Genomic DNA, 10,598 nt, shown 5'->3' on the forward strand with positions numbered 1-10,598 from the left:
ATTGATAAGACTATCAAATTAGAAAAATACATTCTTATTGTCAAACTTATGTTCTACCTATAAAGTTTTATTTGATGTTCTCTGAACTTTCCACATCTGGTTATAATAAGAATGAACTATATGCAAGGATTTACTAAGACTCTAGCAAATGTATAGGAGAAAGAAATATGGTTTTCCTTCACATTCTGTATTTTCTATTAAGATATTCTCTTTCTTATACCACATGCTATTGTTAAGAAACATACTGTTTATAGCCCAGATGTTCTTAATGTCATTCTAAATAGATTGTTTCATAGTTGGCTCCTCACTGACTCTCATTTTATAGACAGTAAATATGGTAAATATTGTCCCTGAGTGTTTTGTCTGTTATTTCTCTATTATACTTTTGTATATTTATTAATATTTGTTAGCTTTTGACTTTTAAGAAAATTTCAAATTCCACTGAACACTAAGGTAGTGGTAATGCTAACCGAATAACATTATCTGCTTATTGAAATATACACAGGCCCTGGCTGTAGTGGCTCGGTTGATTGAAGCATTGTTCCATAAACCAGAAGATCACAGGTCCAATTCCTGGTTAGGGCACATACCAGGGTTTCAACTTTGATCCCTAGTCAGGGAACATAAGAGAGGTCAGCCAACTGATGATTCTCTCTCTCTCTCACGCTCTCTATCCTTTCCTCTCTCTCTAAAAGCAATGAATTAAAAAAACACACAGTATCATAATGGCGTAAATATCTAATTCTAGTTTGAGAATTTATCAATCTAGGAGTTACCTAACTCTTATGAAATATTGGCAATCTGCTTATAATTCTTCCAGATGCTGGAGAAAATATAAAGGAGTTATAAGACAATGTCCTCATCCACACGAAGTTTAGAGTTCAGCCATCTATATGATATCTCAACAGGCCAAAGTTATTTTTTCCTCTTTCTCTTATTCCCTGCCAAGTTCTCCTCAGCTGTTGAGAGTTTCTATGGCTTCTGTCCAAGAAGTTTTTGCTACATAATCAGCACAAAGTACTCTCTGAAGAGGATCGGTATACAGACCTACAAGAACAACTCCTGGACACACTGGTCAACAGTTTCTTGATTGTTTTCCCCTTTAAGGAAGAACGCTTGAGCTAATACATTGAAAAGACTGCCAGGCTCAAGCTGAGTACCACATTTACACATGAAGTAAATGTTTCTGGTTGCTATCAGATTATATTTGTTAATTAATTGGATTGGCCACAAAAGACAAGCCTTCTAGAAATTTTCTAGTCCTTGTAGTAATTCATATGATATCTGCTATAAGGTAAAAGGAGAAGCCTTCAAATTTTTGAAAATGAAAATTAGGACAGAACTTCAGTCTTTTTCAGGGACACTACTGGATTTTGAGAAGGGCAATCTTTTATTGTAAGGGGCTGTCCTGTGCATTACAAAGTGTTCAGCATCCCTGCCTCCAGCAGTAAATGCCAATAGCCTCCTTTTCTCAGTGATTGTTAACCATTAAAGCATCCCTAGTACAGGGTCCAGCAGAAGTAATGCCATTGAATGTGGCTGGTATGGTACAAGAATATCTTGTATAAGATGGACAGCAATTTGAATATTTCATCTAAAATATCATATGGTGTGCTTGAGTGTGATAGTGTTACGTTACAGAATTACATGCTTATGATTTTTAATAAAATATTTTTATGTAATAAAAAGTGATGTTATTTGTGCTGAACCCCGTAATTTACTCAGGTGTTTTGAGAATGAAAGAGGTGTTTACATGCCCTGAGAAGCACCTTAGTTACACTTAAGTTAATTTTTCCCATTGACATTAAATGTGATATTATATACATTATAAATTCCTACATTTAAAACATATACAAAATTAAGTAGAAGAAAGTTTCAAGCAAATACGATTTTCTAAATATCATTGTTACTAGGCTCAGATAAAACCTTAAGTATCATTGTTCATTCTTTAATTAGCCTAAATGATCTTAACAGATAAAGGGAATCATACTTTTTGTAGAGATACAAAGACTCTTGGAAATGATTACAGCCTATTCAATTTATTTTACAGAAAAAAAGCACCTAGGATAAGTTAAACATTGGATGTGGTCACACTTGAATTCTGAGTGTCTGAGGAGAAGTATTCAAAGCCATGAACACATTAATGACTTAAACATTCTAAGAAGAGAGAAGTGAAAGCTAGGCAAACCAAAAGATGCTTTTAATTAACTTCCCAGCCTATTCTCTCAAACTAAAACCATTTCAATGTTCCACACTTTTCTCAGCATAGCACCATTAAAACATCAGGTTAGGGCAAACTTTGTTTTCACTGAGAAAACGTTTGTCTCCCTTTCATTCTAATAGAAATGAATAAAGCCAAAACAGAACTTTCACACCTAAGTCTTATTTTCAATTAATGATATTAAAACTTCTTCGGTTGATGAAGTTTAGGACATGGTCTCCTAACTATGGTGTTCTGAACTATTGTAAATATTTCTTTGAACATTTTATTTCTAGTGACCCAATATTCTTAACTGAGTTACACAGTTCCTTCAAATATATTTGAACATAAAATAATAGGTATTATGTGATTGAGTCAGATTGTTCATGAAGTAACAACGACTCCAGATTGAAACCCATGGAACATGACGTGTGTACCACAGGTTGATATTTTTTCAGGTCTTACTTGTGATACAGAAGGTCATCTTAGATGGAAAATAGATCATTTGTGAAATTCAAAGATATTACTACCATTATTTCTTCTCTTATCTTGAAGCTTGTCATTCTTATCACAGAGAATAAAATTAGTTGGGCCCAACTTATTTTTCACAGAGCCCTGCTATTTTTACTGTCATCGTTTCCCTTTTTCTAGGTAATATCAAACTAATAATCATTGAATGACTCTTTGCAGGATTTTCCAAGAAATCAAAGTTAAATTGTCCAGGCTAAAATCATAGATTATTTTTATTATTCATTAAATAGAGAAGGTGCACCTGCTACTTTTCTATTTTTCATAAATTTTTCTTTTTTCTGTTCAGGATTGTAATAAATCAAAACCCTGTCTCTAAAATCTTACAATTTACTGTTTCCACTTAACCATATTCCCTTTCTACTAACTTCCACTCTTTTCCCTAAAAATCATACTGGAAAATTAACCTGATAAATTTGCCCTCAGAGTAACTTCACTTGTGATAATTCCATTCTTTTCTACTTATCATGTGATGGGGAAGAAACTGAGAGATTAGGAATCTCCTCTAATACAGTCCAAGTTTTCTTATTTCTGCTTCTTTTCTTTCTTTCCTAGCATTAATTCACATTCACACTACCCTCATTTTATTCTTCATCCCCAGTCTTTTGAGATCAATGTGTCCCTAGTGATAATAAATAGGTTGACAGCTGAAGGAGTCAGTAGACAGATACCGGCTTGTCATTCTGTGCATAAACTTGGGTTAACCAAAGGTGGGAAATATTTCTAAACATATCTAAAAAGTATGAAAAATATGGTTCTTTCATGCTTGAATAATTGAAAGGTAGCCAAACTGTTTCTATCAAACTTAAAAAAAATCAGATTGAGAGTAGCATGATAAATTTTGACTCAAATGTCAGTTTACTCAAAAGGTTACAGAGTATTTGAAATCAAAGAATTTAAAGAACAATGCCTTTTTCAATATCTGGAATATTATGAGAAAGCAAAGAGATCTCCAGTTAATTATAAATTCTGTTCATATAAATGGAAATATACAAGTAAAGGTTTATTCCTTTGTACCTGCTTAAGACTCTCATTGCTTTAAAACAGCATTTTGAAATATGTCCTCTGTGTAAAAGTCCTTTTTACTTCTACTCCTTGGTGTAATTTTCTCCCAGTGTATTAACTAGGTACCAGGAATAAAACTATTTTTAAGTTCCTGTGGTGAATTTTTAGAAATACTTTTTTTGTCTCATTTTGATCTATTTTGAGGAAGATGGACCTTCTGCATCTGTTGTCTTAGTAGACATCATCACACCCCATCACTACTCTGGAAGAAGTAAGTGTACCAATAATTTTGAATTATTTGTTGTGTCAATAACTCAAAATTTTAAAAGATTATAAAATTGGTCTGGTATAATTTTACAAAGAAATTTTAGATCTTTAATTGACATCCTGTATGAATACAAGGAAATAATTGTATTTCCTTTGACTGTGGAAAATAGATTTTGTTCTACAACTTGTTTTTATTCCTTTATATGCACACATATGCTGAAACAATACTCATAGTGAGCTGAATGGAAAATAAAACAATCAACTTAACATTGAAAATAGGTGCCAAAGAAATGGCTCTTGCTAAAGAAATAAGTGAATTCCCAGGCCCTAGATCCTCAAGTTAGATATTTGTACAGAATAAATGGGGTCTTGGGAGAAATCCAACTGCTAAGGTTGTATTGCTTTCACATCTTATTTCCTTCTGCTTACAAAATAGACTTGAACATATACTTGAAGCGCAGACATATACTTGAAGGTCTAGTTTTATACCATGGTAAAATGTCCAAAATTTGTGATGAAATGATTTTCAACATAAAAGAATGAATAGGAAATATAAACACAGAGATTAAACTTGTTTATGCCTGAGGCTTAGTTTGATTACTGAAACACGTGTGAAGACTCAAGAGTCTTGTGAATGTTGTCACCTCTACCTCATAAACTCCATGTCCTTGTCCTCCAGGAAAAATGTATTGTAATGACTCTCATTGTTAACCACTCAATAGTTTGATGGTTAAAACATTAAAGTGATAAAATAGTAAAGCTAAAGTTAGAAAAAAGCTCTGCAGTTGAGATATTTTCTTTTCCTTTTTTTTTCTATTTGAGATATGTTGGATTTTTTCTTTAAGAGAAAAAAGTTCAGCATGCCCTGCCTTTGTCTGTGCACCTTATTTTGTTTTAACGAGTGAGTATTAACGAGTGAGTATAACGACTTCCTAGAGAAGTCCACATCTCAGAAGAGCAGTGTGACTGGTACAGATCTCAAGGTATAAGATTTACAATAACTTCAGAACAAAATGTAATAAAGTGCTAATGAATGTTACCTTCCTAATTAAAATTTAAATTGAATAGCAGAATAATATGTTATATTAAGACTACTCAGATATGAAATTATAGATTGTTTTTATTAGCTTTTCTGTTTTTATTTCTGTTATGGAGGCACTGACATTTTTTTTTTTTTTTTGCTAATGAGTATGTCAACTGTGATGACTGATGAATGTGCCATAAATATTACAACCATGTTCTCTGAATTTCTGTATTCTTTCTATATTTTTTGGAGCTGTCACTATGGTTGAATAACCACACATCTATTTTTAATTTAATTTTTAATAATATTATAAATAACATCAAACATGTATGTATATGACTCCCTCTGTATACTTGTGACTATGTCTCAAGAATTAAATCCCAGAAAAAAAATTATTGAATTAAAGCATATTAACAATGTCCTCAAAAGTTTTATTGATTGCTCTGCCATCGACAAGATTCCCTCCAATCCTCATTCTTCACAAGGCATCATCACTTCTTGGGGATATTAATTTTAAAATGGGTTGGGGAAATGAACATGTTTTGTTTACAGCATTGCTCAAACAGAAATCTAAACCTTTATGGCACTTGAAAACAAACAAAAATGACAATGAAACCCAGAAATATTTCTATTTTCTTTAAATAAAAATTTAAACAAATGATTTCAACTTCTTTAATCTAAATAAATTCTTGCCCTGGGCAGGTAGGTAGCTCAGTTGGTACAGCATCACCCTGATACACCAAGGTTCTGGGTTCAACCCTCCAATCAAGGCACATAAAAGAATCAACCAATGAATGTGTAAATAAGTGTAAAACAAATTGATGTTCTCTCTCTCTCTCCCCACTTCTTCTCTCTCTACAAAAATCAATAATAAAAATAAAAATAAGTAAATGAATAAATTCTTAATTTCCACTTTAGTATCTTCTTTAAAAAAACTTTCCTGGATTGAGCGCAGGCTGGGAACCAAAGTGTCCCAGGTTCGATTCCCAGCCAGGGTACATGCATGGGTTGCAGGCCATAACCCCCAGCAACCGCACATTGATGTTTCTCTCTCTCTCTCTCTCTCTCTCTCTCTCTCTCTCTTTCTCTCCCCCCCGTTCCCTTCCTTCTCTAAAAATAAATAAATAAAATCTTTTTTAAAAATCACCTTTTTCTAAAAAAAAACAAAAAAAAACTTTCCAACTCAAGAATTAGTAAACCCTCTGCTCACAGATTAATAAAAGTTAATGATTACATAGCTTAAGGAGGTATAGAATTATAATTTCTAAAAAAATATTTTTGGCTTACTTATTTATTTATAACTTTAATGATAGTGTGTTGCCCCAGAATTAAGACCTTATGTACAATAGCTTCTGCAGTTTATATCAGAAGAATCTGTATGTCTCCAAGAGTAAAATTAAAAGTATGGTAAACTCTCTTAAATGGACCCATACTACTCATACATGCAAGTTATAAAATTTGTGAAATAGAATTTAAAGACACTGATGAATCACACTATCTCTCTCACAATTTATTTTTATATATAGAGAAACTGGAACCTAGAAAAGCAAAACATGTGCAAAGTGACATTGCACATTATAGAAAGCTGCGACAAGGTCCATGCTGTCCTGCCTTCTGATCTGACGCAGGCTAGTGACACAGATGTAAGGGCTAATGACACAGATGCAAGGAGCCCATTTTTTTCTGTGGGAAAATCATGATATTTTGGTATAATGAAATGCCACTTTATGCAACACATGAAAAGATGCCTGTTTAACTTGCCCTCAGCCCACATTTTTCTCATATTCCTACATGTGCTTGTTTCACCAATAGATGGCACACTTACTGCTTACAGTTTTATGTTTTAACTGGTTACTTATAGAAAGGCTGCATTATTAGGACTTTACAAATATGCTAGTATTTTAAAATAAGCTGTGCTTTATAAAAGAACTATGTAAGTTTCTTCATTAGAAAGAAGAAACATATTTAAAAATATTTAGAAATATTATTTAGAAAGTCAATCAACTGTCAATGATTATAGCAATGCATTATAAGTCAAATTAACATAAATGCCAATCTGGAAGTGAAATCTCCTTCTGAATGTGCTCTACACATGCCTTTTATATTCCTTTAGAGATGGAATGCTATCTGACAGCATATACAGCATAGTTTTGCATATTTTATCTTTCATAATATACTTTTTCATACCACCCCTAGCTTTATCTCTGGGCCTACCTGTGCATTGCTCCACTATATGCTTTTAGAAAAATGAATAAACTATTAATTAAGTGATCGAATTTAGTCCTCGATGTGAGATATGTTCTAGACTGCTTCCTCACATTTCTTGAAATAATTAAGTCAACTGTATTGTAGAGCTATTATTTCTTGACTTATTGTCTATTTAAATATATATATCCACTTAAGAAAACTTTCTATTCTAGGCTGAAATTATTCATTTTTTTTAAATTACTGCTTTAATTTTTCTTATAAATTAGGAAAGCAATTTTTCAAATAACATGCAAATGCCAGATTATTTCTGAGAAATACTCTCTCATTAAATAGACCAAAGCAGTTGGAAAGATCCAAATATGTATATATGAATCAATAACTCTCAGGTTTTCTCAGAAGCCTTTTTCAGGCATTTTGATATCATATACAAAGTCACTCCACATTCATAGCTCGTGTGCACTGTTTAGTGGGGTAAAAGCAGAATTTATTCACCCCTAAACATATCAGTCTACAATTTCTGGAAAGGCAGAAAAAGACAATGCTTTATTAAGATATAAAGAATCTCTCAAAGGCTAAAATTTTCTTTTTTATGCCTGAGTAGTATTCTGTTGTGTAAATGTCCTATAGCTGTTTTATCCATTCATCCACTGATGGACACTTGGGCTGCTTCCACATCTTGGTAATTGTACAAACTGAACTAACAAGCAAAACAGAGACAGACTCATAGATAGAGAGCAGGCTGACAGCTCTGCCAGTGAGGGGGCTGGTAATTAGGAAGTGGGGGGTCAAGCCAAAAAGAAAAAGGATTAGTGGACATGGACAACAGTGTGGTGACTGCAGGGTGAGGGGGTCTAAGGGGGGCAATTAGTAATGGAAAAAAATACAATAAAAACTAAAAAAAAATAAAGAACCTCTCACCCTTTAACATTGTGAGCAAAAATGCACAATACCCTTCATTTGTTAACATTAGTACTTAGCTCACTGATTTCTCCCTCACTAATCTGGTTATTCTTCATAATTCCAAGTGGATTCATCCAAAAACTTTGATCTCCCCACTTCTAAGCTTATTCCTTCCTGAATCTTGTGTTCATCTCTATCAATCTCACCTCAAAAATCTACATTTTAATTACTGCATTGTACCACCACATTCTAACTTTCATGTTCAGATACTAAAGTAATTGCACTCCAGTTCAGTGTCCACTTTCCAGAGGCCTCCAGTACTCAACCCTAGCTTTTCACTCAACAAATCCATCTTTTTTTTTACCTTTTTCCACACACACCCCTGTCCTTACAGTTCTCTTTACCCCACCAAGATTCTTCAGGTTCCTTGGATGACTGTACAGCACCATGGCCTTTGCTTTGCTAATGTCCTTATCCTTCTCTTCCTCTGATGTACTTGCTGGCAAATCACCTGTGGTTAAATCTGATCATTCACTGACCATACACAGACCCTTCTCCTCAGCAGCCATTTATGTCTGGAGAAGAAAAAAAGTCCTCCGTTGGGTGGACTGACCTCACTTGAAATTTATGTTTACAAATTGCAAATGGGCACTCAGCACACATAACAATTCTATTGCACTTCCCCAAGCTCTTCAACTACTCTTTCACACCTTTTCTTACCCCCCCAACACACTATTCTCTCTCACTTTACACTGGAGATATTATATCAAATGTAATGGAAAATAATTTGTCTAAGAGTAGATCTTATCTTCCTGCAACCAAATTCACTCATTTATCTGTGTCTGTGCTCACACAATCTCCTTCCTCTTACTAAAAAGAGGGGGATAAGTTTGCTATTATCTAAGGCCCATTTTTTCATATGTAGTCTGAAGATCTCCATTCACTCTTGCTCACTTATTGGCTTTGGTCTTTACAATTATATACACAATTCACCCCTTTTTTCTGCACCATTTTTTCCCACTCCTAAAGAATTTCCAACAGTAGAACAAATAACAATAACAAAGCCTTCATATCATCCCATCTTTAAAAAAATCCTAAGATTTCCCACCAGCCACCCACTTCTGTTCATTTTCTTTGTTTACTTTCTCTAAAACAACTCAGATTGTCCTATACTTATCACCTCAAACCACTCCAAGTGACTATTAATCGCCTCTTCATTTTACTAAAATTATTCTTTAAAATGTCTCTAGTGATCTCCATGTGTCAATATCTGTTCTGAATAAACCTTTTCCACAGATTTCCATTTCCTCCTTCTTCATGGATCTCTGAGTTCTTGTGATACCATACTCTTCTGGTTGTCTTTTGAACTCAAGATGGTAAATAACATAACCACCACAAAGAACTGTTTTAAGCATTAAAAAATTAATAAATCATAATACGTTCTTGTCACACAGTATGTGGTAATTTTATAATATAATTAGTACCATTACATTTTCTTATCTTTTTTCTTTATATTTTTCTATGTCCTATGTATTTTTCCATTGTGGTATTGTGTGTTTGTTTTTTCATTCTTTCTTCAATGATTCTCTCTATATGAAGAACAAAGGTGGATTAAGTAGAATAACTAATTATTCAGACTACTTGCTCAATGTGCAACCACTGTGTCCTAACCACGAGGAGTCCTGCTCACATGCTACCAAATCCCTCTGAGCCACAATATTCTCTGTTAACATGTGTAGTTTGATGCCATTCTGAATTGGTGGTCACATGGGAGTTAACAACAGGGAATTGTCATTGAGTACCTCCTATATTTAGTTATTGTTAATCTAAAGGAAGTTAAAAATGAACAAAATATGGCCTCTGAACTTAAGGAGTAAATAATCCACTTCCAGGTTAGGTGGGCAAGCTTGCTCTTTTTCTTTCCTGTAAAGGAACAGATAGTAATTGTACTTTGTGGGCCATATGGTCTCTGTTCCGGTTACTCAGCTCTGCAGTTGTAGTGTGAAAGCAGTAATGAACAACACATAAATAAACAAGTGTGGCTGTACCCAATGCATATTCACTTATAGAAACTAAACTTTGAATTTCATATAATTTCCACATGTCGTGATACATTATTGTTCTTTTGATTGTCTTCAATGACTTGAACATTATTTTGCAGCCTGTGGGTCTACATGAGAGCAGGCCTCATTTAGCCTACTGTCCATAGTTTGTCAACCCCTGACCTAGTTTTAAAAATAAAAAAATACTTAGAAAATATTTTGTGCCTAACACATGAAACTGAGTGGCATTTTTATGGCATAGCCTTTCTGTGATTTTGGTAACCTAGGGCTGTTAATATGAATATTTGTTGGAGTCTGCCCTGCCTGGTCTCAGGAAGCTGTAAGCCCCCGTGACTTAGGCTGAGTGAGAGACCTCCGAACCAGGACCCACTAAGGAGACAAACCTTATTTCCCTGGCATGAAT

The sequence above is a fragment of the Phyllostomus discolor genome, chromosome 2 (genome assembly GCF_004126475.2).
Source record: "Phyllostomus discolor isolate MPI-MPIP mPhyDis1 chromosome 2, mPhyDis1.pri.v3, whole genome shotgun sequence".
NCBI classification, from domain to species: Eukaryota; Metazoa; Chordata; class Mammalia; order Chiroptera; family Phyllostomidae; genus Phyllostomus; species Phyllostomus discolor.